The 27,061-nt window shown below is 43.3% G+C and overlaps 2 long non-coding RNA genes across 4 annotated transcripts in view; one reads left to right on the top strand and one right to left on the bottom strand.

The window, feature by feature from the left end:
• LOC120397551 overlaps positions 1 to 9,993 on the bottom strand; it is a 34,450-nt gene extending 24,457 nt beyond the window's left edge. For all 3 annotated transcript variants that reach the window (XR_005593857.1, XR_005593858.1, XR_005593859.1), the window contains exon 1: positions 7,641 to 9,993. This is a non-coding gene — a long non-coding RNA (uncharacterized LOC120397551). The remainder of the gene's footprint in view (positions 1 to 7,640) is intronic.
• Positions 1 to 13,802, top strand: part of LOC120397552 — a 29,575-nt gene extending 15,773 nt beyond the window's left edge. Inside the window, exon 3 of the long non-coding RNA XR_005593860.1 lies at positions 13,231 to 13,802. This is a non-coding gene — a long non-coding RNA (uncharacterized LOC120397552). The remainder of the gene's footprint in view (positions 1 to 13,230) is intronic.
• Positions 13,803 to 27,061: the final 13,259 nt, after the last annotated feature.

Here is a 27,061-nt window from a genome sequence, read left to right as displayed (position 1 = left end):
TTAGATGTGCATTAAACCAAACAACATGGTCTCTGCCCCAGTTTAAGATTGGACATATCAGAACAAGTGAAAATGGCTGAAATGAAGGGTATGGGGGGGAAAATGGGGACCTGGGCGTATAGGAGTTACAACAACATTAGTGAACTTATATTCAAATATTTTTCAATTCTGGTACCTGGTTAATGTGATCAAATCTCCTGGGTCAAATCATTTGTACTAAAAATAATGCAAGTTCCACACTTTATGTAATTCACTTTAGACAGGTATTGGATAATTCAGTCCCGGAGTAGTGAATGTTAACAATTAATTTGTTCGACATTGTAAACAAGATAGAAGAGAAAAAGAGCCCAGGAAAGACCTATGATAACAACAGGTGATGACAACTGGTCTGTGTTATGCTGACATTGCTGTTGACATTGTAGGCCAAATGTACAAAAATGTGCACGAATAACAGGAGTTTGCCATAGTCCAATGTGTGTTCACAAAGCAGGTTTGCATGTGCACATAGGTTTGTGCAAAGCCAGACTTGCACATGCACTGGGACATTTGTAACTATGTTAAGGTGCAGTTTGGAAGGTTTGGCGCATAAGCACTATCATGGGCTGTGCAAATTGTGATATGCATCATCCTCCCACCTGTACTGATAACACGGTCAAACAAACAAAGTGTTAGAACCGACTTGATTTTAATAAAAAGAAGGCACTTTATTATAGAAATCTATGGAAATACTACATTCATTGTGTGTAAATGAGGAATATGAGGTTGTCTGTGTTTTTCCATGCCATTAACTCTGCATTTGTTGTATTTACATGAACATGGTTTCACAGAGGGGAAACAAAGGGATGTATTCTGTGTTGTGTACTGAAATAACGAGATGTACTAAAATGCCTAGTCACTTTGCTGGACCTCTTTAGCCACAGAAGCTCTGCTCATATTTTTGCTTAGATAATGAAAGTAACGGTATTTGGCATGTACTTTATTGCAAAAACAGGAAGGATGTTCCCTACTGCTGAAATTGTTGAGTTTTAGCCTAAAACCTATGAGTGTTTCTAGCTGTGAATATTTCATGTTTTTCTCTCTCAGATTGAGATTTGACAGAGAAGTTTGTATTGAGTAGAAGCAGATATTCCATTAATAGCATGCTGTTGCTGTATCATTTAAAGTCAATCCTTTATCAACACCACAAACTACTTCAAGCCAAACAGCTACCGGCTAACCACGAATAGCATTTCTGACTGGTAAATGTTGTGAATATTACCTCCCGAGCAATAACTTATCATTACTTTTCAATGCAGATGAAATTAATTCATTCAGATTTTTTTTATCCTAAATAGGGGCACAATAAGGGAAATAAAGAAGTGATTTAAATGATCAGGTTTCACCTGCAAATAACGGAGTGTTTAATTATTTCCCTTTGGGAGTGCTTAGTCAGGGTTGCATTTTGGCATTAACAATTTTTTTTAAATGTATTTTATATTTTGCAAGCAACACAGACAAAGATACAAAATAAGGGAGAATTGTTGCTTAAATTTTGATTACAAATTGAGTGATGACAGGAAGAAAGAAAGAGCCAACAAATACATCACATGCAGTGTGCTTTTAAAAGGGCACCATCTCTCTATAGCAAACAATGAGAATTTGTAATTTACTCAGACATAAAGAAAAACAAATTACATTTATTCTATTCCTAGTTACATTTGAATGAACTCTTTCCCCAAATTCCAGAAAGGTAGCCACTCAGGAGAAAGTTACTGACTCCCTTTCTCAAATCATCTGTCATTTCCCTCTCCCGTTAAAAGTATACCTAATGTTCTTCTGAACCAGCCAGTATTGTCTAGGGTTTCTCCTCTCTTTATAACGCAACAGTGATTGTGTAGCTGTATGCCACCACTAAATGTATAGTATGATGATATTTAATCTTTAGAGACTTAGATCTGCATCCCTAGTGCACCTAAACTCCCACTTATGTCAATAAGATATTTCCCCCTCACCATTCATAAAGTTGAATTACTATTGAAAAGGAATTTTCAAAACTCAAAAATAAAATGTAAAACATCTGCTTCAGAGCCCAACCACAAACAGCTTCAGAGTCAACCACAATTCCACCAAGTACTGAGTACGTTGAGGGCAACTCATTGGCATTGGCACAGCTAAGATTTTCATTGATGCTTCACCCACACTGTTTAGTTCACCAAAAGTATTTAACCATAATGACACAGTAAATATTAGAGGTATTACATACATAGTCACATCAGTGTGATCAACACTGCGATTCTATAGAGTCTTTCTTACATTTGCTGAACGTTGCCCCTGTGAGTAATCCATGGTTAAAGTGAAACTCAAAAGGAAGCCTTTGCAGGACCTCCAGCTAACAATTGTCACTGTAGCCATGCCTTTCATTACAACAGAGAGGGCAAATAAGTGACAAAATTCACCTCTTTTTTATTTGTAAATTGCCTGTGAATAGACTTGAGAAGATTGTGATTTATTCGTTGTTCAGAATTACAGTACTAGCTAAATAATTTTCTGCAAGTAACTCTTGTTCTGTAGTTTGTTCACAAAAAGTGCACTATGAATATTTGAAATTTGAGCTGTTTTGATTGGACCCATCAGTCCCATGGTATGTTTCTGTGCCCAGAACTGAAGTCTTAGAATCAGAGTTAAGGTGCAAATACACACAACTGTCAATTCCAAATACACATGCTGTGAATGTTCTCCTACATCCAATTAAAATTAGCTGTTTCAGTGAATGTCCCTGACAAAAAACTAACTTGCTAGAATACCTGCAGATAGTAAACACAAAAGGGACACAGACAGAGTAAAAACAAATTCATTTAAATGTTTTAACAAATATGCCTGGAAATGTTTTTGCAGTGGTCACCTATCTCTGCAGTACTGTTCCATCCGCTGCAGTGTTTTTTATTTTCATCTCTTTTATTACAGCGGAACATGCTGGCTCCCCAGTTCATTTGCTAGCCTGAGAAAATTTGAAAATGTTCAATTGTCTCCCACAGATGCAGACTCACACAATAGCCAGCCACTTAACATTTACTACCCTTGATATTTTGCTATCTCAGACAACTGTCTAATTTGCCTGTATGCAAAAGCCAGCCCCTAACCACACTTATCAGTGAAGGGCTAGAATTTAAAAGGTCAGATTTTTATTTAAATAAAATCAGAAACTTATTTTTTAAAGTTAGTTTTCTTTTGTAATTTGGATTTCAGCCTTAGCCACATCATTTTAATAGAGACAGCAAGACACAGCTATTCTGTTTGTGTACAGCCTGGGGTAGCTGCTCCGAGACATATCTTGCTTGCCGTTCTCTCCTGAGAGTGATCCCATTGACTCAATGGGTCCTGTTACATGAGTAAAGTGAGAAACAGAGACTGAATGCTAGTTTTACTGTTTCATCCAGCACAAGTTCATATTCTAGGGTCAATTATTTTGTGTGATGGATGGAAAATGTAGCTAAAATTTGAGGATGGAAACCTAATGTTAGCAGAAACCATATGAAAGTCTGATTGTGAAATATGATCCAGGAGACATTTACTAAGAGTCATTTCTTACTCAGGCAAAACTCCTCTTAAAGTCAGTAATACTTTGCTCTTTCATTAATGGCACTGGGAATTCTGGCTGCAGAAGGGCTGAATAAAGCCTGCAGGGTTTGGCTGTAAGAGCACTAATAATTTTCCCCTACAGAAGCCCTGGTATGTGCAGTGAGTAAAAATCATTTAATTGCAAATGAATGACAGGAAATAATTTAATGAAACAACACCATGGTCTTCAACAAAAATACATGAATGGTCAGATACTTTTTTGTGTCAGCCGTCTTAAAGAGAATGTGGCAGATGGAAATAGCCCGGGAAAAAAATAAAGGTTTCACTGAAGGAACATATAGAAACCCACACACAGGAAAACTGTTGGGGACTTAATAGTGGTAGAGGTAAATTGGCCACTATTCTTTCTATCAGAAAGAGACCAGAGTATTTGATTAAGTTAAACAGGAGCCATTTCTTTGTTCCTGAGAACAGAGAAAGCAGCATTTCCACCAGACAACTGAGATAGGGAGCCCAGGAAAAAAATCTATTAAGGAGATAACAAAGGAGAAAGGCATTTATACCAATTCTGACAAAATTCATGAAGCATCCTGAGAGGTTTATAAAAGCTATATTCTTCTCAGTCATGTAGAGAACAGAACATAGGAGAATATTGAAGAGTAGTCCAAGAGACCGGTGATTTCTGGGCATTCTGTGATAAGTTAAAGGCCCCAATAACGCCTTATGAAATAAGGTAGGCAGCTAAATCTATAAGGACCAATAAAATACAACAGCCATATGGATTCACATCTAATTTTTATAAAGACATGAACGCTTAGCCTTTATAGTGTCAAGAGTATTTAAAGAGGCACTACAGAAATGAAGGCTATCAGATTCAATGAATGATATTGTTAGAGCTGTTTTACATAAACCACACAAATAAATGAATGTCTATCAGACACAGTCCAAGCATTCTGACTAAGGTGCTTGCAATTACGTTGTACTACCTGGAAGAAAAACAATCCAGGCTCATAAACCTTTGAATATAGATATTTCAAATCAGTAAGTTTCTGTTTTAATATCCTTAGTAGTTTATAGTATTAAAGTCTGGAGCAACATGTACCAATCAGGTTGTAAATGAAAAAAACATCAACGACAGCAGCAGTATGCAGTGAAACTATTCTTCGCTTTCAGGGAATAATTTTCTAACCCTCTAGTTTTATCTCTGCTTTAGAAGTTTAGTTTCTAAGCAAAATCAGTTACATTTTGGAAGCTTATGTCCACAATGGTGATACTATTGATACATACATTATATGGGACAAATTCTGTACTTACCAGTGTAAATCTATTCACCTCACTGCTGTTACTTTGCATTTATACTGAAGAGAGAGCAAAATCTGGCTCACTGACTTCATATTTAGGTGACTATCAAGACTTATTATCCCTTTAGGTAAACAGTGACCTTGGCTTTACCTTGGTCAATATTTACTTCTCAGGCCAATAAATCTTTATATTAACTGCAATTGAAGTCAATCTCTGCTTGATAGATAAAGACCAAACAGGATTCATATGAAAGCAGCATTCATCAGATAAAGTCTGGAGGTTAATTTACCTTCTTGTCCACTTGCCTTAAAAAAATACCTTCTACTATCCATAGACAATGAAAGATGTTTCCCTTGAAGGAGGAAGTATTTTTATTTGCAGTTCAACACATCATGCCTGCCTTTTACAATGGTGGCAAAGCTGTTGACTCCATCCCTAAGGGATAGCTCACATTTATGGGATGTAATACTAACAGGATATTATATCATTACTTTACATTTCTTGATGGTCCACTTCTGCCACTCTTACTCACATTGAGGAATATCTTACTCAGTGAGTAGGCCTGTAAATTCACAGAGCAAGTTACTACTCAACGTGAATAAGGTGGCAGCATCTGGCCCTTACATAGCATATTTGATCCAAAAAGCTAGGTCAGAGTAACAGAATAATATTGCAATAAAGTGATAATAATAACAAAAATCAACATCTGATGATCCTGGTTGAGACCAAAATATTGAATTTATAAGATGATAACAGACATCAAAGGCCTGATCTAACTTTACTGATATCAATGTGAGACTTTCTATTACTTTAATGGAACTTAGATTAGGCCCCAAATCATTAGAAGCAGCATGAAGTGCAAAGAAAAGAGCGACGGTTAGAGATTTTCTTTAAAACAACATTCAAAAAAAGGAAGAGGAAGAGGGTTACAAAGAGTTAATATTTCTCTTCCTGAGTTTTATTTTTGTTATGTATTCCAATAAATTGCAAACATCACGCTGATTAAATAATTCAGTATACAGCTATCTCCACTTCTAAGAGAACTTTCAACAAAATCATATACTTTGTCTATGGGTCTCTCAGATTTCTTCTATACCAGATTGTGCCATATTTCACCTTTAAGTGGGCCCTCAACTGCATAAAGTATTTATGCTTAACCATTACCCAAGAAACAGAACCTCTGCATAAAGATAGTTACTTCAGATTATGGAGAGATTCAATATTTTACTTTCTGAGGAATAGAATCAAAGCAGTTTAAAGCCTAAACAGTAAACTGCAAATTTTAAAAACACCTATTTAAGATCTCCCTTAAGTAAGTATCAGACTATTTACTCAGGCAAGTAGCCCCTTTGAAGTCAATGGGATTAGTCATGGGTGAAATTCACCCAACCTCTGTGTAGAGGGACCAGCACAAGGCATATGTGTCACTTAAACCCCACTTAAATTCTCAAATTAAGGCTTAAGTGGTCCATAGGCCTCTTGCTAGCCCTCTATATGGGGTGAATTTCACCTCCTATATGTAAGGGGAGCAGGAATTGTCTCACTATTAATCCATTTTAAATCAAATATTTCCAAGGGAGGTCCTCCGTTTTCTGCTGAGTTCTTATTTCAGGATCCTGTGTTTCCCATGCAGCACTGATGATATTACAAAGATGTCTTGATGACAGCCTGCAGGCTGTGCAGGGAAATGTCATACAAACTCCATTAATAAATCATTCCATTGGTACAAACCATTCCAATGGCATAGCCATTTCTACTAACAATACAATGTGTTTGCACATTTCCTCAGCATAGATATTCTCCTTCCAGTCCAAAGTTAAACTGTTCTTCTGCATGTTGTTTTTATTCTTAACTGGACCACATTAACTAATGAAATAAATGATAAGGCAAAGAAAAGGAGCCAGACTATAGGAAGAGAATAAGTGGACAGCGTAACACACTTTTGATTTTCATTCATTATAAATGATAAAGCACAGCCCACTCATAACTTTACTTCTCTCTACACCTTATTAGTCATCCCTAACTCACGAAAATAAAATGTATATTGTATTTCACATTGTGGTTACAGATTTTTTTCTCTGCTTACAATAAATAATAACACTTTGTACTTACAGAGCCTATTGCAAACATAAATTAATCAAGTCTCGCAGCATCTTTGTTAGCACTGTAGATAAATAAATATGGTTTTACCCATTTTGGAGCTGGGTAAATTGAGACACAGAGAGTTAAATGACTGCATAAAGATTACATACCAAGTGAGTGGAAGGCCAAGGGGAAAAAAACCCACTAATATTCCCTATTTCAATAATCAGAAGCTGCCTTAGAGGACATATGTACCTTGCTCTATGATCACATAAATACTATACATCAAAATGACTGTATGAGATTACTTTATGAAGTAATGATATATCTTATTATGTTTATATAAATATATTTTTCAGGTATCTAAATATATATAATATACTTATACAAATGCAAGTGGAGGTGCTTTTCAGGACACTGAATATGTCAGCGGGTGTTGTCAAAACACACAGAAAGCCATAGTCCCTGCCATAAAGAGTTTAGCTAAGGTTGCCTCTGTGTATATGCCTATAAATATCCATCTAGAGTATGATATTTTTATATTCCAATAATATAAAATAAATCTATGCAGGGCCACTACTTTTACTAGTGTGTATATCTAGAAAGAGCCAGGAGATCAAGTCCTGTATTTAAGCACTAACTCAAGAGACAAGTGGTGTATAGTGCCTTTCAACCTTTCAGAGCCTGGGATAATTTACCAATGAGCTTCTGTATTAGCTAGGTTCCTTCCTGAGTGATTCCTTTATGGGTTTTGGTTAATCCGGCCCTAGATCTCTCTGGTATAACAACGCGGTGCTGGATGGCTTCTCCCTGTGCTTGGTGTGCGGAGATCACAGCTCCCTGGAGACCGATGGATCGCAGCAGCTCCAGCTAAAGCCTGCAGCAGCTACACAGGTTATATAGTCCCTGTTGCCATGGGAGCCGCGTTCCGAGGGTCCCAGAGGACTCACTGGTTTATTTTATTACATCAGAATTGATCAGCACCAGGCGCTGCTGCTGCTGCTCTGAGCGTGGGAAGGGACACGCGGGGCAGCAGTAAAAACCACCCCATGTAGCAGCAGCAGCAGCAGCTGCGGGGGGGGGGGGGGAGATTTGCGTTTCAAGGCGTTGCGTCAAAGCGGGATTTGTAATGATTTGGGATTGTTTTTCGCGGAGGGAGTTGGGATTTACGTGGTTTGATTTTGTTCTTTTAGCTTTCTCCCCTCTTCTTGAAAAAAGTTGTTGTGAAATTCCAGCTTCCCACAGCGCCAGGTTTCTCCCTCTGTGTGTTATTTAGATCAGCGTTGGGCAGGCTTTGCAAATGGTTAGTAAATTGCCTTTAAAAGGCGTTGGCAGCTGACCGCCCATGCATGGGTGAGCAGCTGATTGGAGATTCTGGCCAGAATGGGAACGCAAAACAGAAAAGAGAATTTGGAAGGTATAAAATTAGAAGCACAAGTCACTTCGTGGCCTCCTCCCACCTTGAGGTGAATAACATATCGTGTGCCTAGGGAGCAGCTGGACACAAACGCTCGGCAAGCGCGCATGTGTGTAGTTAAAGTAAATTAATGGCGTTTAGACATTAATTCTACCCATTTAAACCTCAATCTACTAACGAGGCGTGGAAACCCCCAGTGATCCGAGAGGAAAAGACAAATAAAGGGGAGCCCGGCTTGTGGTGAGGGACGTGGTTGATGAGGGATAAAATGTTTATAAAGAAAAATTCAGACATCTGGCTCTCTCTCTCTATATAATCCTCTCTCACCCCAGCTGGTTGATCTGGATTCCTTCAACTGTATCAAACCCAGCCGCGATCTTCCTGCTTTATGCGCACTGCAAACTTTCCAGTCCCACAGAACACTGCGCTGAAAACCTCTGGCATGCTCCGTCCTCCCATTGAAAGAAACCTCCAGGTCTTCACCACGCCATAAATATTAATACATTGTACTGCGCAGGGCATAATTATCTCCCTTTAATTGTAATTCAACCAAAAATGGAGCTTGCTGTCATTCACACACCGCTAAATTATTGTAATTAGGTGTTGATGTCAGGCAAATCCCTTGATTGCATGTCATTCCTTGCACTCAACAGTGCAATAGGCGGTGTTACTCTGCCTCAAACTCCGACACCAAGATAGGGGAGCTCTGCTCCTGCTACAGGTGCGTGCTGCGGGCAGGGATGGAGATACACTGGGAATGGGAGAGGGAGGTGCGGGGAAGGGTTGGGAGCATTTGCTCACTTTGGCTCAGCTGTAGATTCCCCGGGAAGCATCTAGAGACTGACTAGTTGATGTAAATCACCCTCTGTTGGCTGGAGCGCAGAGCCGCTTCAAAGCCGATACTTCGAGGTCCAGGATGTGGGGTAACTGTTATCAGCCTTGTGCTTTCACCAGAAAAGTCGGAGACAACGAAAATTTAGCAGATTACACCACCACCGCCCGCAGGGCATCACGGGAAGTGAGCGGTTGGCCAAAAGCCTCCAGTAATAATGTCATTTGCAAGGACGATCTCTGGCTCCGCGGGTCACAGGAGTTTGGAGCCGGGAGGGAGGCGCCTCCTTGGCACAGCTGCGAGCCGCGCGGAGCGGGAGTGTCCCGGGGGAGCTGCGGCGCTGGAGGCAGATCTGCGCTGGGCCCGGCCCCTCTCAGGAAACCCACCCCCGCGGGGGCAGCGGGGCAGGACCGGGGCGGAGCCTGCCCAGAACAATCCCCGCCAGCCGCATGGCACCGCGGGCTGCCCAGGAGAGCCGGCCGGCGGCGGGTCGCTCCCCCAGCTCGAGCCGCCCACGAGCGGGCCCGCGGGTTTGCAGCTGAGCGCTGGCGGCCTCCGGCCCCTCCTCGGCGGGGCGCTTTGTAAGCAGGGAGCGGAGCGCCGCCGGGCAGGCACAGCCGGGGGGGCAAGCCCCGTGGCCGCCGGACTGGGACTCACTCCGAACTCAGCCCGGTGACCGCTGTAAACGGCCCCAGCCGCCGGCAGCCCCGATTCCCCGCACAGACCAGGCCTGCTGGGAGGGCGCCCACGCGTGGGGTCCCCTCTCTGCCAGCTCCGCGGGGGGGGGGGATGAGCAGCAGCTAGTTACATCCCCCAGTGGGTGGCCGACAGCCTGCGAGGCACCCGGCGCTGCCGGGGACGTTTCCTTTAATACGATACTTACCTGCTGCTGCATTTTTTCTCTCCTGACTCGGGGTGTGTCTACACCGAGCTGGGGGGCGGGGGTTTAATTGCAGTGTAGACGTTCCCGATGGGGGTGCGGGCGGGTCTCTGGGACTCTGCTTCGCGGACAAATCCAGAGTCCGAGCCTCCCTTACCCCGCCCCAGCATCCTCCGTTACCCTTTAAGGGTCCGGTCCTGGTGTCTCTGCGGCTTCAATGGGAACAGGAGTCAGACTCTAGGGCCCGCTGCGACACTTCCCCTGCTCGCAAAAGGCGGACTCATATGGCCGGTTTGGGTCCCAGGATCGGGCCGCGGCGTTTGCTGGGAACGTGTGTTGGTCCCTTGCGAGATGCAGGCTGCACGGAGCTGCAGCGCAGCCAGGCGCCGCCGGGACACGGGGAAAGCTGCCGGCTGCCCGGTGTCCGCCCGCCCTGCCCTGCCATGCCGGTGCTTTCCACCGCTGCCTGGGCAAGGCCGGGGTCGGTGAAACCGATCAGTGAGAAAGCGGCGTGAAAACGCCCCTGGTTTGTGGCTCAGCCTTCTGCCGGGGCGGGCGGGCTTCCTTCCTGCGCTTCCCTTTGTCAAACCCAGCCAGCTCCAGGCTGCCGGGCACACTCGCCTTCCTGCTCCGCCCGCCGATTGCTCGGTCATGGACCCTAGCGGGGCTTTTTCTCCAGGAGCTTGTTCTCCTGCAGACTCGCCCAGCAAATTGTTCTGGACTCGAGCACAATAACCAACGACCCCCTCCCGCCCCATCTTTCCCAAAAGGGTCAGTGAGCATAAACCTCCCCTTGGCGATTACTGTCCAGCTTCCAGAAGCCCCTCTAGTTTGAGTTCACTTTAATAAACAATGGGTTTCCCGCACAGCGTCATTTGACTTCCCTACCCATTCCCCCAGCATCACTGAATATTTTTAAAATACTCGCTCTCAGCATATAGCCCACGTAATAACTCCGCTCCTGGGGAATAGCAACACAAGCAGTAAGTGGGAGCTAGTCCCTAACAGGCTTGGCCGCTAAAAAATCCAGGGTGTTTTACATCCTCTGGGGCACAAACGAAACGCACATAAGCTTAGTTGTGCCTATAAAGTCACAAAGAGTGAAACGAAAAAAACCACAGCATTTTTTTATTGGAAGGGAGGCTCGTTTAAACATCATCTAGTTTTATTCTACATAGATTGTAATGCCACCCTAATCATAATATCGGAGCACTTTCCAATAGTGCTTTAAGCAATGTGACAAACACCTATAAAGTGTGGTTCATTGTCTCTCTTATCCTCTTACCAACGCGAGTCCTAAATTCACTAGCCATTACCTATAATCACATATCTGCCAAACCTATCGCGGTATAATACAAAGACTGCAATCATGTCCCAAAAGCAAACTATGAAGGGGCCTATCTACATCCACTATCAATCAACCTATTAAGAACATCAGATGATTAACTATAAAATACATAAGTTTATGGCATCTTAAGTAAATGTTTGGAAATTATTAACATCTCCATGGCTTGTATTTTGAGGCCCATGTATGCAAAGTTGGTTCATGTTGGGGGCATTGCTGAGCTGATGTTTAAAAAGGACCCCATCATGTTAAACATATTCTATATAGCCTATAGTTAGGGTTTAACCAGTAAACACAAAAACAACACCTCTCCCAATATAAAATAAAATGAATAAATAACAATGAAATCTGTGTTTATCCCTCAAACACACCAGACAGTGTAACTTGTATGCCTGAAACAGTAAGGGGGATGATGGGTGTGTGATTTCTAAAGCATACTAATGTGTTATGCATTAATTGGTCTGTGTAGACCCTGCTGGTGTGCACTAAAGATTCCCTAGTGAGCTTTGATGTAGTCCTCTTTGAAACAGTACTACATTAAAGTGCACTAGGGAACATTATAAAGAGCTACTCATTACAGTATATACTACCATCATGACTAATGTATATCATAGATATTATTCATTACAGTATATACACAGAGAGAGCCCCAAACCACACCAGGTTTTGGACATCTACATAAAACTCAAACATTTCTAAAAATAAAACCAGAAAAATGAAATTAATACTCCCCAGCAGAAACCTTACTTATAGGTAAGATTCCATGTCCATTGTAAGACCCCGTTTTCAGTTGTGTATAAGTTTGCCAAACTTACACCACTTGGGCTGAAATTTTCAAAGCCTGAGGTCTGCTTCAGGGTTATTTTTGGGAGGGGAAGTTTTAGCTAAAAATGGTTCCGCTATTTCCAAGAACAAGGTTAGGGGAGAATACATTGATTTTGCTCATGTTAAAAATTCTTATAAACTTTGAGAAACTTGATGCTTCCATGCTTTGGAGTAGGAACTTGACATTTGGCAGTGTGGTTGCCCTACTGTCAGAGATGTGCCTTTTGCCATGACTGTGAAAATTCACCCAATCTGACCAATTTATAAGCCTCTGAAAAATCTCCATTTGCACTTGCTCGTTAGAGTTTGGCAGCTAAATTCTTCAAAAGTTCCCTCTGCATTGAGTGCGTCCCAGCCTGGGGCTGCAGGGCTTGCGCAGGACTTTTCCTACAGTTGCTCCTCCTGGCATGCAGCAGCTGCTGCGGGGCGGGGCACAGGCACTGAGAGTAGGGAGACTGGCTTTCCTGTGTGCTCAAATTCATGCTTCCCCCTGCTGACTCCTGGAGGAGAAGGAGAAGGCAGCTTCACTTGCATGCAGAAGGATGAGAAGCAACGTGGTAGGGGACAGGAGCAGGAGCCGGGGGTGGGCTAGGGCCAGAAGCAGAGTGGGCAGCAGACATGAGTGGGGAAGGAAAAGATAGAACCAGTGGGAAGGGGAGGGCAGGAACTGCGGAGGGAGAGATCATGAGCAGGGAAAAGAAAATGGGATTGGGGCAGAAGCTGGAAGGAGAGGGAGGGGAAGGGACAGGGAAGGCAGAAAAATAAAAAAAAAGTGTGATCCCCTCACCTTTATTATAAAAATAAGAGGAAAAATGCATCTAGTTCACAATAAAAGCCTACAAAAATTGTGTGTGTGTGTGTGTTGAAAGACTGACAGAGAATACTTCTCTTTGCAGGAAGGGGTGGGGGCGGGGGAGAGAGAGAGCAAGCTTTTCCTTACTTCAGACTATAATAAAATTTTAAATGCCCTGTGTCCAATTGCCTTTCAGCCTACCTGTTGAGATGCACTGCACTGGAGCGCACTTCCTTCAGAATCTGAAATTGAACCCATTGTTCCTGAGTTTCAACATTCCTTTGTTGTCTGCTGCTAGGTGTGATGCCTCCTAACAAAATGTGCTTTCATCCTCCTGGATTGGCAGGTCTATGTGGAAGATAACAGCAACCTTTTGCTACCAATTACTCTGTTAGCTCAACTGGTACAGAACCGTGTGGTGGATCTAAAGATCTCATCTCTACTGCTGACCGATGGGGTGAGGGTGGGGGCAATATGTTTAGACAAGATGAACTTTTTGTATTTTTAGTTTTAAAAAATGTAGGCTCTAGGTGGTGGAACTGTTCTCCTCAATATCGGCCCTTCCATCTGAGTCGTGTTCCCCCCTAAGTCTGGCCTTCAAGGCCCTATTGTCTGGTAATGTCTCTGTATGCCAGGTCCTCACTGCCAGGGTCCCACCTCACTTTTCCAAGCCACTTGCCATGCTTGGCTCCAGTGTTACTCATGGCACAGCAGGCATCCGCCATCCTGGTCCCGGTGTTACATGTGGCACAGTTGGAATCTGCCATCCCAAGCCTGGAGTTACTTGTGGCACAGTGAGAATCTGCCATCCCGGCCTCGGGGTTACTTGTGGCACAGTGGGAATCTGCCATCCTGGCCTCGGGGTTACGTGTGGCACGGCCACATCTGCCATGCAGGCTCTGGCCCCACAGCTCCCCACTGTAGCTCAGCCCCAGCTTCCCTTCAGCACAGCTGGTCTGCCCTGCTCAAGCTCACATGGAGGATGGGCCTTGTGCTCTTGATGCCCTCATTGGCCTGCCTGCCCTGTCAATCTGGTGGATTTGGAGCATTACCATCTCCCCATTGGCCCAGGGGACTGTCAGTCTCAGGATCCTGATTTCTCTTTAGCCCTTCCCCTTTCTCGGGAGAGGACTAACCAAAAAACCCACCAATTTTCAGTAAGGGGAGAACAGCCCCCTTACAAACAGACACGAGCCCCCTGGTCGGGGTGGGGGAAGGAGCCTTGCCAGGAGGCAGAGGTGGGTGGAGGAGCCATGGCCCCCTGGGTGAACACTGTGGGCGCTGAGAAGCGAGTGCCCCCAGAGCTGGTGGAAGGATGGCAGGGGATGGGGAGTGGTGGCCCATGCTGGGGCCATGGCAGTAGTAATGGCTGCTGCAGAAGATGACTTTTGGGCAGGTCTTAGCTTTTTTCTCCCCCTGGCCCTTTCTGCCGACCAGTGGGGCTCCCTTGGTGGTGTCGGGAGGTTTGGCAACAAGGTCCCAGCCTGTGCCTGCTGCCACGGCCCCAGAGGGGGCACTGATGGTATTGGCAGTGCTGTTGGTGGTGGTTGCCACTGGGATGGATGGGGGCGAGAATAGAGGCTGGGCAACAACGGTGGCCAGCATCTTCCTCCTTCAGTTCCCTCATAGGCAAAGCTCCTGCAGCTGAAGCCTTGTGTGTGGCCAAGTCAGGGGTCCACCATTGAGGGGGCACTAGCTCTTCCAGCTGCACTGGATGAGGGTCAGCAGTAGGTGTGAGGTGGTGCAGTAAGCAGGGGGTAAAAGAAAATGGTGAGATGCAGTCGCAAGTGCTGAGAAAGCACAGGTATATGGGGCATGTGGGGCACAGAAAAACTGCAAGGTGGCCCTGGGCGGTGTGGGGACCAGTGAAGTGAGGAGGACTGGGTGGGGCAGGAGAGGCAAGCAAACAAACAACAGGGGCTTTGATGGGTATAAGGGAGGCAGGTAACAAACACGAAGGGGGAGGGGGCTGGGCAGGTTTCAAATAATGAAAGGGGCCTGGGCATAGGGTAACCAGACAGAAAATGTGAAAAATCAGGACAGTGGTGGGGGGTAATAGGACCCAAAAATCGGGACATCTGGTCACCCTGCCTGGGCAGGATGGATAGTGCAGGACAGGCAGCAAGTAGCAAAGTGTGGGACTGAGCAGGACAAGTAGCAAAGGGAACAAGCCACAAGGGGCTGGGCGGGGACTAGTGGGCAGGGAGTGGTGGCAGCCCACTGCAAACTGAGGGGAGCAGATAAGGAAAGTCCAAGGGGGTGGGGGAACATGTGCTCTCACATGTGCTTGCAATTACAGTCTGCTGCTGCTGCTGCACTCCAAGGGTGGCTGGGTGGAGGCAAGCAAGTAGAGGCAGTCTACAGGTGGTCTTCACTGTTGGTAGGGGAGTGGATGGCCCATGGGGGAGGGCTCCAGCCTCTGCCTCCCGCAGCAATGGTAAGACCCATCCATGGATAGGAAGAGAAAGGAGGGTCTTTTGACTTAGGCAGTTGAATGCTGCCTTGGAGAAATGAATTCCATCATTGCCTCTGCTGCAAAGCGTGCAATAAAAATCATTTAAACCAAACTCCTCACAGATGGTCAGTGTGTGTTTTTCATTTTCTGGGCACCTAACCCTGCGGTCTGATTTACCGAATTGCTGAGCTCTCATAACTGCAATTGAAGTCAAGGGGAGCTGGGCTTTGCACATCTGAAGTGCTATAAAATGTTAAATACTCTGAAAAATGAAGCCCTCAGCTGCTCAAATTGGGCACTCAAAGCTGTTTGACAATTTTGGCTTTAATCTCTGTGAGTCAGTTCCCCATGTTTAACATGGGGATCATAACCCTACCTCCCTTCCCAGGGGTGTTGTGAAAATAAATTCATTAATGGTTATAAAGAATTATGGTACCAAAATGAGAGCATCATAGAATAGTCCATCAGGAAATTATTAATTCAATGTACAGAGAAGGTTGGAGAATCTGCATTTAAACATAAAAACAGAAGTTCTTTTCTTAAAATAACTGCACAGGAGTGAAGAACAGCTGACTGTTTCCTCATTCTTTGCTGCAGTCCTCAAGCTCTCTATTGATTGAAAGCCAGAAACAGCTGTACCTCACTCATCCCCAGAGCCTAGCACTTTACCAGGTAGGCAGAAGTGCATCTTTCTCTGGGGTGGAAAACAGCAGCTGTTTACCAGAGCATAGCAACACTAAACAACAGTTTAGAACAGGATGCAGAGGAATCCTGTATCCAACTGAAATTGCAGGAGGCAGAATGTCATTTCTCAAGTTTTACATAAAACACTGTTAACAAACCTACTTTTACAAAAACCACCTTGGGATCCTTGATGACAGCAAGCAGTCAGGTCCTCTGTTTTACATCTCATCCCTATAAAAGCACAATGCCCCTTAATATCAGACTAGTGCATTAGTTCCATATCAATGTGTGGAGAGAAGACTCCTGCTTACTGAATTATCAGCACTACGTCTGGTGGCATGGAAGACTTGTTAGAATGAGGTAGTATGGCTGTACACATGCTAGCAACTTTACCACTGCAGTGGGTCTTGAAGTATGGAATAGTTTTCACCATCATACAGCACATAGAACCAGCACAGTGCAGGCTCTCAGCAACCAAGCTTGGTGGTAAACTTTGAGGCAGCTCCACCACCACCTATGCAACTGACATGAGGTGAGGTCTGTCAAGAAGCCCCATATCATGTTAGGAATAGAACTTATTCTGACATCCTGGAACATAACGTTTGTTTTTGTGCTTGGATAAAGGAAAATGTTACGCAATAGGATTTGGTAAACACCCAGCTCACTCTGAATTTGAGGGAGAGGCTCCTGTTTACTCTTTTTTTTTTTAACTGGGTGGGAGTACCCAAGATGTATAAAAAAGAATGATCCTGGGCCACAATACTTTGTGCTGAAAGGAAAATACTCTGAAATAAAGGAACTTTGGGAGACCGAATTTCTCATGCTACTGGTAGTATGCACTCCTTTGTCCCAATAGCTGTAAGAAACATCTTACTTGCCTATTTTGAGAGCTTCACTGGGACTTAACTAGTGCATAGGTATTGCACAGGCACTTTTTACTCAAAAGTAATGTCAGTGGGACTATCACTGGGTGAGCAAAGACAGCCGGGTTTGGGCCACTTCCAGGATTGTAAAATGAATATATTTTGCACCAAGAAGCTATGACAGATACGGTTTAAGAATACCTGAAGGATTTGTGCATCGTTTCCATATGGTAGGGAGATAAATGATCATTTTAGAACCATGTTGTGCTTTTGTCTTTTCTGAGAAAATAGCAAAAATATTTCTAAGCCTAAATAACTGGTTCTATAGTGTACAATGTTGAAGAACTGCAAATGTGTTTTCCCTAGAGCGCCTTTCCATTTTACATTTTTAAAAGGAATATGTATTTGTTACAATTAATGCATTTTGGGTAAACTGTATATATAACCATCTATGTGCTAGCATGGTTGTTAATATAATATTATTAATAATAATAATATAAGTCTGTGACCATCACTTCTACTATTAAAAACAAAAAGCATTGCTTACAGATACAGAGCTATTCACCTTTAGGTTCCAATAAAAAATTGTATATATTCTGCCAACTATAAATAAAGGTCTCTCCTATTTTAGGAAAGTTAGCATGAGAAAGTTAGAGTATCAGGGTTGGAAGGGACCTCAGGAGGTCATCTAGTCCAACCCCCTGCTCAAAGCAGGACCAATCCCCAGACAGATTTTTGCCCCAAATGGCCCTGGGTTTAGCAGGCCCTGGGTTTAGCAGGCCAAGCCACTGAGCGATCCTTCGCCCTTCTCCCCCTGCAAATATGGAGATATACCTATCTCCTAGAACTGGAAGGGACCACAAAAGGTCATCATATCCAGCCCCCTACCTTCACTAGCAGGACCAAGTTCTGATTTTGCCCCAGGTCCCTAAGTGGCCCCCTCAAGAATTGAACTCACCACCCCACTGTTTAGCAGGCCAATGCTCAAACCACTGAGCTGTCCCTCCCCTATCAAATGTATTCACAGATTTAATAGTGAATACATGTTTGCTTTAAGCCTCTTTTGTAGTCTCAGAACCAATAAATGAACTATATTTTATTTTCAATAATGTATCATCTAAGTCTGAACTATTTATTGAGTGGCAAATTATGGGTTTTGTATTGTTTCAGAATTTGCTTCTAAGAAGACATGGCATCTTCTTTTCTCATAATCTAATTATATTAGATTATAGGAACCTTTAACCAAGAATTAATATTCTATAAAGAGGCTAAAATTAAAACCATAGACATGTTTTGTATAGGAGATAGAAGAGACAGTGAGGGAAGGATCAGTGGTAATTTTGCATAATGAAAGATGATTATAAGTATTGTTTGTTTTGGTGTAAAATTAATATGCTTCTTTTGGCGTAAATGCGATGAACCTGAGTGAAGGTTAAGAGAACCAGGAGATTGTGTGTTTCAAGCCAGTGTATTGGTGGAGAATGCTATCATGGGCATCTAGTAAGTACAGTTTTAGTATGAGCAGAAAAATAATAAATTCTGAAATTTATTCATGTTGCTTTGGTTGATAGCAGTATTGTCTGCAGATTTTAGGACATTTGTTTGATTAAATACATATCATCTCTAAGCCCCTTTGTTTTCAGTTTAAACAGATTTTTTACCAAAAATTTCCTGGGTTTTACAAAAAGTATTATTAATTTTTTCCGCTAATTTTTCACCCTACTTTTGTATCATTCAAATATATTAACAAACTTATTTTATTAGGAAAATACAATATATTGCATCAGATATATGTATTACAATAATACATTAGTCTGTGTGTATGTGCAAAGCTACCTGTTGCAGTAAGGCTATGTATTTATTAGTCTAGAAGACACACACAATAAACAAACAGAGATGCATGCAAGCTCTAAAGTGTGTGCGTATCTGAATGTATTGATGAATCTCACACCCACCACATACACATTTCAGGCTGTTAGCAGATTTGACACACTAAAATGGGAAGGAAATGAAAAGCTGTATCAGAACACATTTCAGAACACAAGGAAGTATTTTAAAGGTTTTAAAAAACAAAAACAGGAGAAAAGAATTAAGTTGAGTGTATGCGCTGCAAATGGTGTGGCCCAATTATTAAATGTAAATATTTATAGGCTAATAGTTCTAAGTCTGCTACAGTAAACTGTTTATTCAAGTGAAAAGTTTTATTTGGGGAATAAAGATATATTGTTTTCTTAAACGCAGAGGTGACATTATGTTTTGAGGTCTCTTTTAGTTCTGCAGCAAACCACATTGATGACTGAGATGAGATGCCTCTGAGGAGTTGAGGCTGTGACTGGGTAGGCAAGGAGAATGGGACTGAGGCAAGGAGTGAGGAATAGGAAGAGATGGGACTGGAACAGGGACAGGTTGAAGGCTTCAAGCTTGCAGGGAGTGGGGAGGGGGACAGGCAGAAAAGTCTGTGCATATTGGTGCACACTCCTATCTGGAGCCGGGAATAGAACCCAAGATTCCTGAGTCTCACCATTCCCCTGCTGTCACCTCTACTCTGATATAATGAGACCCGATATAACACGGATTCACATACAGCACGGTAACCCCAGAGCTGCCGCAGCAGGGCTCAGCCAGTGATTTAAAGGGCCCGGGCTCCCCGCAGCGGCCAGAGCCTGGACCTCTTTAAATCACCGCTGGAGCCCTGCCACTGCTACCCTGATATAACGGGGTTTCACCTATAATGCGGTAGGAATTTTTGGCTCCCGAGGACAGCGTTATATCGGGGTAGAGGTGTAGCTGTGAAACACTCGCAAACTGTGCATCTCATCCCACTTTAGTATTGATCTACATAGAGGATGACAAGCTACTATGGCTAGCAGTTATTCTGTAGCTCAAGTGTCAGAAGTCTGTTCTGTGGATCTAATGGCTCCAAACCTGCTGCTGAACCATGTGGGTGTCAACATCATGCCACATGAGGAATTTCTGTTTGGTTGTGTAATTGTCTTGGTGCTTAAAAAAGCAAACAACACACTACATGAAAAGAACATTATTGAGATGGCAAAATCAAGCATGCAAAATTTAGAAATGGCCAGAATTAAGGTTGCCTAAATTAAGATCGCAGGAAGAGAAAGGACAGTCTCCTGGGGAAGGCAGTTGCATACGTCCCTGTAGAGTTGGATTCTATCCCTGTTTCTACCAGAGTTCCTGTGTGATGCTGGGCAAGCCACTCGGCACAGGTGGTCACTAACTATTTCTCATCTTCCGGGTGCTGCACCTGAGACCCTGGGGTCTGATTTGTAGAAGTGCTGAGCACTCGTCACTGCAGCTGAAGTCAAGGGGAGCTGTGCTTTATGAAGTGCTGTACATGCTAAATATTCTAAAAATCAGATCCTAGGGGCATGTCCACACTGCCCCACAGTTTGGACTAGGGCAGGGGTCTCAAAGATGCAGCCTGAGGGCCGCATGCAGCCTGCCATAGCTCCCCTCACCCCTCCTTCCGCCCCTCCTGAGCGCGCTGTGTCCCCACTCCTCTGCCTACCTCCCAGCACTTCCCGCCGCCAAACAGCTGTTTGGCGGCGCTTAGGACTTTCCAGGAGGGAGGGGGAGGAGTGGGGATGCAGCACACTCAGGGGAGGTGGTGGAGAAGAGGCAGGGCTGGGGCGGGGATTTGGGAAAGGGGTTAGAATAGGGGCGGAGGTGAGGCAGGAATTTTGGGGCAGGGGTTGGAATGGGGATGGAGAAGGGGTGGGAAGAGGTGGAGCAAGGCCTCATGGAAGGGGTGGAGCGGGGGGGGGAGGCTTTTGTATCTTTGTATGAAAAGGTGTCAGTGATGCAGCCCTTGGGCCAATGTACTAGTCCTCACGCGGCCCTCGCGGTGATTTGAGTTTGAGATCCCTGGACTAGGGCATTGTGGACACTGCAGGCTCAAACTTAAAGGTCCTGGTTTTGCACTGATGTAGTCCTCTTCACAGCATCCACACAGGGGAGTCACAGTGCAGCACTTTAGTGTGTGCTGCTATTCATACCTCCTTAGTCTGAGCTGCAGGGCAGTGTGGACAGGTCCTGTGTGTCTCAGCTAGGAGATAAGTGGTCAATTCTTTATGGCTTTTATTAAACATAGACTTTTCAGGACAATTTCATAAAAATATTAAGGGTTTACTGGACAGCTGACGCTCTATTATCTTCATTATGGAGTATGTAACAGCTTTCAAAAATGTGTTAATTTTGGGGCACGTCAACCATAAATATGGAGAAATCCTCTCATTTAATTATATTCTCTCCAACAGTTGCCATCCTTATATCATAAGTATTTATTTAATATTAAGGGGAGCTGAGTACCATTGACTGATAAAAGAAAAATGTTAAAATTCTTTGTGTTTACTGAGGTATTTGGACCATTGCACCATATGTTATCCCATTCCTCAGTTTTTGGTGTCTTTGGGTACGTCTTCACTACCAGCCGGATCGGCGGGTAGCAATCGATTTCTCGGGGATCGATATATCGCGTCTCATCTAGACGCGATATATCGATCCCCGAACGCGCTCCTGTCGACTCTGGAACTCCACCAACGCGAACGGTGGTAGCGGAGTCAACATGGGGAGCTGCGGACTTCGATCCCGCGCCGTGAGGATGGTAAGTAATTCGATCTAAGGTACTTTGACGTCAGCTATGCTATTCACGTAGCTGAAGTTGCGTATCTTAGATCGATCCCCCCCCTAGTGTAGACCTGCCCTATGCCTATGTCAACTTTCCGTCTTTTCATGAACATCATTATTTTATCTAATAACAGAGATTATTTTGAATTAAATGGAAAGTAAGCCTTTGTGTTTCATTGATGTAGTGAGTTGGTTTTTAAGTTGTCAGTTTTCTACTTGGGTTTGCCTTTTTGTGCGGGTGGATTGAAAAATGTCTCAGTTGTAGATATTGAAATACAGTACTGGAATTTTGGTGCCTTTTGTGAATTGTTGTATTTCATCAAGTGATTGAAGTGTCCAAATGTATTGTCTCTAAACAGTTGGCCAAATTTTGATATATCTATATCTTTCCAAAAGTCAGAACTTTCTAGGCTTTTTTTATTGGGGTTAAAGTCTATATTATCTACAATGGGAATTAGAGGTGATGGGTTTCGGCTTAGTTTTCTACATAAACTATCCCAAGTTTCTATTGTTGCTTTCATAGAAGGGTGGTTATATATTGATTTTTACCCTATAGGATTTCTTTAGCCAGGGGATCATGTGGTGTTTGATTATACCACAATGAGCTTCTTCTGTCTCTGCCCAGTGCTTATTAGGGTTGGTGTTATCTACTACATTAGGTTTCTGATCAGACTAGCTTGATAATAGTGATTAATGTTTGGTAAAGCTAATACTCCCTTTTGCCCTGGCATTTGTAAAATAGATTGCTTAATCCTGGGCTTCTTATTTCCCCAAAAGGAATTTGTTTATCATGGATTGCCATTGATCTAAGAGACTTCCTGGGACTAACACTGGGAGGATTTGGAAAAAGAAGTTAAATTGAGATAAGATATTTATTTTAACTGCTGCAGTTTTGCCTAACCACGACATTTCATATTTTGACCAATTTTCCAGATCAGTTTTGATTTTCATAATCAAAGGCATATAATTAATATTATAGAAGTCTTGCCATCTTTTAGAAATGTGTATTCCCTGGTCTTTTACTGAAGTAGTTACACATTTATATTTGTATTTAACTTTTATATCTTTCTGTAGGTCAGACCCCAAACCTACACCCAGAAGTTCTGACTTGTCATAGTTTATTTTAAATCCTGACACAGACAAATTGTAAGATTTACTCTTGCAGTTCTAGTAGTGTCTGAACTAGATTAACAACAAATGCCATGATAACATCTGAATATAAGGGTCATTTGTGTTTCCTGTTTCCCATTTATATTAGGATAATCTCTGATCAATTGGGCAAATGACTCCATTACCCCAGGGAAGAAAAGAGGTGATAATGGGTCATCCTTGACGTGTGCATGTGAAAAGGAGAAATTTTTCTAATAGATATACATTTACTCTTATAATAGCATAGGGGTTGGAATATAAGATGGGAATCCAATTTTGAAATTTAGGGCCTAAACCAAAGGTATATAGAGTATCTTTGAAGAACTGCCAGTTTACTCTGTCAAAAGCTTTTTCTGCATCTAGTGATTAAAATAGATGAGATTCATTGGTAGAGTCTGTACAGATGATCAGGTCTAAAATTCTGTGAACATTATCAGCTAGTTACCTGTTTAATACAAATCCAGTCTGGTCCCTGTTAATATACGTAGGTGGTAATTTTTCCACACTGTTTGCTAGGTTTGAAACATATTTTTTTTTGCATCTTGATTTAATAAGGCCTGATACAAAGCAGGATGAGTCCTTAACGGGTTTTGGCACAACCACAATTTGTGTTTCTTGCCAAGTATCTGGGATCTATTATGTTCCAGTATTTAAATAATACCCTTGCAGAGTGCTTCAGAATAGTTAATAAATAAAGTGGCCACTCTGTTTTTCATTCTTTTATTACTTTCCTTCCTCTTCCTCAGATTCATCTTTTTGAGAATCATAAAGAGATGCCCATGTCCTTGTGAATCTTTTTCTTGACTTAACTGTTGCAGGTTTTTGGTGATCACTTTCTTCTAGGTTTGACTGATTGCCAATCTTTATTTTGGCTTGCTAATTCAATGCCTGTATCCTCATAGGAGTCTGAACTGCCTTCTATTAGGGTTAATCTTTCAAGGGACCTAATCCTCTCTCTTTTATATTTTGTGTTTGTTCCTTGTGGGTGAAGAGGAGCTGAAAAGGGAAAGCCCATCTCTGTCTTATGTGAGCTTCAGCTTGCAATCTTTTTTTTTTTTTTTTTTAGTAACGAGTGGTAGTACTTTATTTCCCTAGCATCACTACTGATAGCTCTCTGGCTCTTCTTAAAGTTTGCTCTTTTTGCACAAAATAGCAAAGTCACAAAATCATGCCTCAGTCTATTGGGATTTAAGGGTTGGGGGACATACAGGATTCTGAGCGCTGTCTGTCTTGATCTCTGTCTTCTCTTGGGTCTAAGATGGTACTTAGAGCCTGCTTTAGAAATTACACTAGATACCCTTTCTGTACTCCTTCAGGGAGACCCCTGATCCTTAGATTATTTCTCCACTCACAGTTCTCCATGTCTTCCACCTTCTCTGCTTTGTTGATCTCTTTCTTTTGTAGGATTTGAATTCTGTTCCACAAGTGAGACTTGGTCTCCACTCTCTTCCCCCAGACCTGTTTCCTCCCCCCATTTCACTCTGATCAGCCTTGATTACATCCACTTTGGTATCTATGGAGGATTTTAGGGATCCAAACTCAGAAGTGAGCTCACCAAAACCTTCTTTAGTGACAGGGATTCCTCCCTCCTGCTCCCTTCCTCCTCTGTGGGATATGGGCCTGGGCTTGGGTCCAGCAATCACTATCTTTGATTTCTCCAGCTCAGCCTGCTCTGCAGTCTTGCTGCCTTGTGAGTTCCTTTTCTGGAAATAATTCTTCATAGTGGTCTCTTCATAAGCAACACCAACCTAAAAATTAGGGCACGTCTTCACTGGCAACGTTAAAGCATTGTCGTGGCAGTGCTTTAACGTGGCTTGTGTGATCACAGCATAGTGCTGGGAGAGAGCTCTCCCAGCTCTCTTAAAAACCCCACCTCCACGAGGGGCGTAGCTACCAGTGCTGGGAGCTCAGCTCCTAGTGCTGGTGTGCTGTCTACACTGGCTCTTTGCAGTGCTCATAGGGGTGTTTCTTCACCCCCCCGAGCAAGAAAGTTGCAGTGCTGTAATGTGGCAGTGTAGACAATCCCTTAGATGTTTTTGTGGGAGTCGTAGGGAGCTGGGGTGTAGTGATGTCCATGGGCTTGGGTGTGCCAGCTTCAACACAGAGCTAAAAGCTCAAGCAGCTGTTTAGCTCTGGTGATGAGGTCCCACAGTGCTGCTTTTAAAATGCTCTGCATTCTGTAAGTGTGCAATTGAATTCTTATTGACTGAAAATAGGTTTGAAGTTGGAAAGATTTTAGTAAAAAGAAATCCAAATTGAGCAGCAATCTCTTGGAAACCAGGTGTTACTGAATGGAGGAAAAAAAGAAACAGTTCTGAGGTAGACTTTCACCAGGGGGGCATACTTCTGCTCTGTGTGCTGCCTGCCACAGAGAGAGAGAGAGAGGGAGGGATTTGCTAGATGGCCCCATCTCCTGTCTGCTCTATCAGGTATCTCTGAAAATAAACCCCAATAAAATACTATACCGCTTTTATCTAACAGCAACCTAGGTTTTTTAATGCACCAACATATTTTACAAATGCAGTTGGATAATGGCACAATGTTTATAAGGGGAGACATGCTCAGTAGTTTCCCCAGGAATTGAAAATTAGGGGGGGTGTTTGAATTTACAGGGGGGGTGTCAGGGTCAATGATATATATAAAAGAGATATGAATAAAGTAAAATTTGCATTATCCTAACAAAACATTAACATAAGGATAATGCAAGTTACACATAACAGGTCTAGATTTCCTATATATATATATATATTTTTAAAATGTATTTAATTTAAATTGACTTTTGAAAAGTAAGCCATCATGGGATAAGAGGGAAGTCCTCTCATGGATCAGTAACTGGTTAAAATATGGGAAACAAAGGGTAGGAACAAATCATCAGTTTTCAGAATGGAGAGAGATAAATAGTTGTATCCCAGAGGCAAGGGCGGCTCTAGGAATCCCGCCGCCCCAAGCAGGGCGGCGCGCCACGGGGCGCGCTCTGGCGGTCGCCAGTCCCGCGGCTCCGGGGGACCTCTTGCAGACGTGCCTGCGGAGGTTCCGCTGGTCCCGCAGCTCCGGTGGAGCATCCGCTGTCATGCCTGCGGGAGGTCCACCCGAGCCGCGGGACCAGCGAACCCTCCACAGTCATGCCTGCGGGAGGTCCACTGGTCCCGCGGCTCTGGTGCACCTCCCGCAGCAATGACTGCGGAAGGTCCGCCGGAGCCGGCTGCCGCCCTGCCGGCAAAATGCCGCCCCAAGCGCGCGCTTGGCACGCTGGGGTCTGGAGCCGGCCCTGCCCAGAGGGGTTCAACATACTCATAAATGATCTGGAAAAATGGCTAAACAGTGAGGTGACAAAACTTTCAGATCATACAAAACTATTCAAGATAGTTAAGTCCCAGGCAGACTGCGAAGAGTTACAAAGGGATCTCACAAAACTGGGTGACTGGTCAACAAAATGGCAGATGAAATTCAATGTTGATAAATGCAAAGTAATGCACATTGGAAAACAATCTCAACTATATATACAAAATGAAGGAGTCTGAATTAGCTGTTACCACTCAAGAAAGAGATCTTGGAGTCATTGTGGATAGTTCTCTGAAAACATCCACTCAACGTGCAGCGTCAGTCAAAAAAGCAAACAGAATGATGGGAATCATTAAGAAAGGGATAGATAATAAGACAGAAAATATCATATTGCCTCTATATAAATCCATGGTATGTGTACACCTTGAATACTGTGTGCAAATCTAGTCACCCCATCCCAAAAGAGATACATTGGAAATGGAAAAGGTACAGAGATGGGCAACTGAAATGATTAGGGGTATGAAACAGGAGGAGAAATTAAAATGACTGGGAATTTTAAGATTAGAAAAGAGATGACTAAGGGGGGATACGATAGAGGTCAATCAGCACAGGCTAAGTACAGTTTTACTGACCTTTACTCATACAATAAGAACATTTCATTTCCCACCCCCCACATTCAAGTAATTTGTAACCCAACCCCAGCCGAAATCTATCACTTGGGCAACACAGCTCTGTTTGCTGGATACCTAGGTAGATTAGGTGTGAATGTAAATACAATCTGGTCCTGAAGCCTTTCCCCCCAGCCCCCAGCTCATCACTAGCTGTCAGGGAGAGCTCATTTAGACTTTGCTTACAAATCATCATTTGAAATTATTACGTTGGCCAACATCACCAAAATGAATGCACTGAGATTGTCATAAAAAACAGCTGTATAAGGAAGCTAGTCT

Source organism: Mauremys reevesii, linkage group 2, assembly GCF_016161935.1.
Source record: "Mauremys reevesii isolate NIE-2019 linkage group 2, ASM1616193v1, whole genome shotgun sequence".
Taxonomy (NCBI): domain Eukaryota; kingdom Metazoa; phylum Chordata; order Testudines; family Geoemydidae; genus Mauremys; species Mauremys reevesii.
Note: the sequence above shows the minus strand (reverse complement) of the source record. Positions and strands in the feature narration are given on the sequence as shown.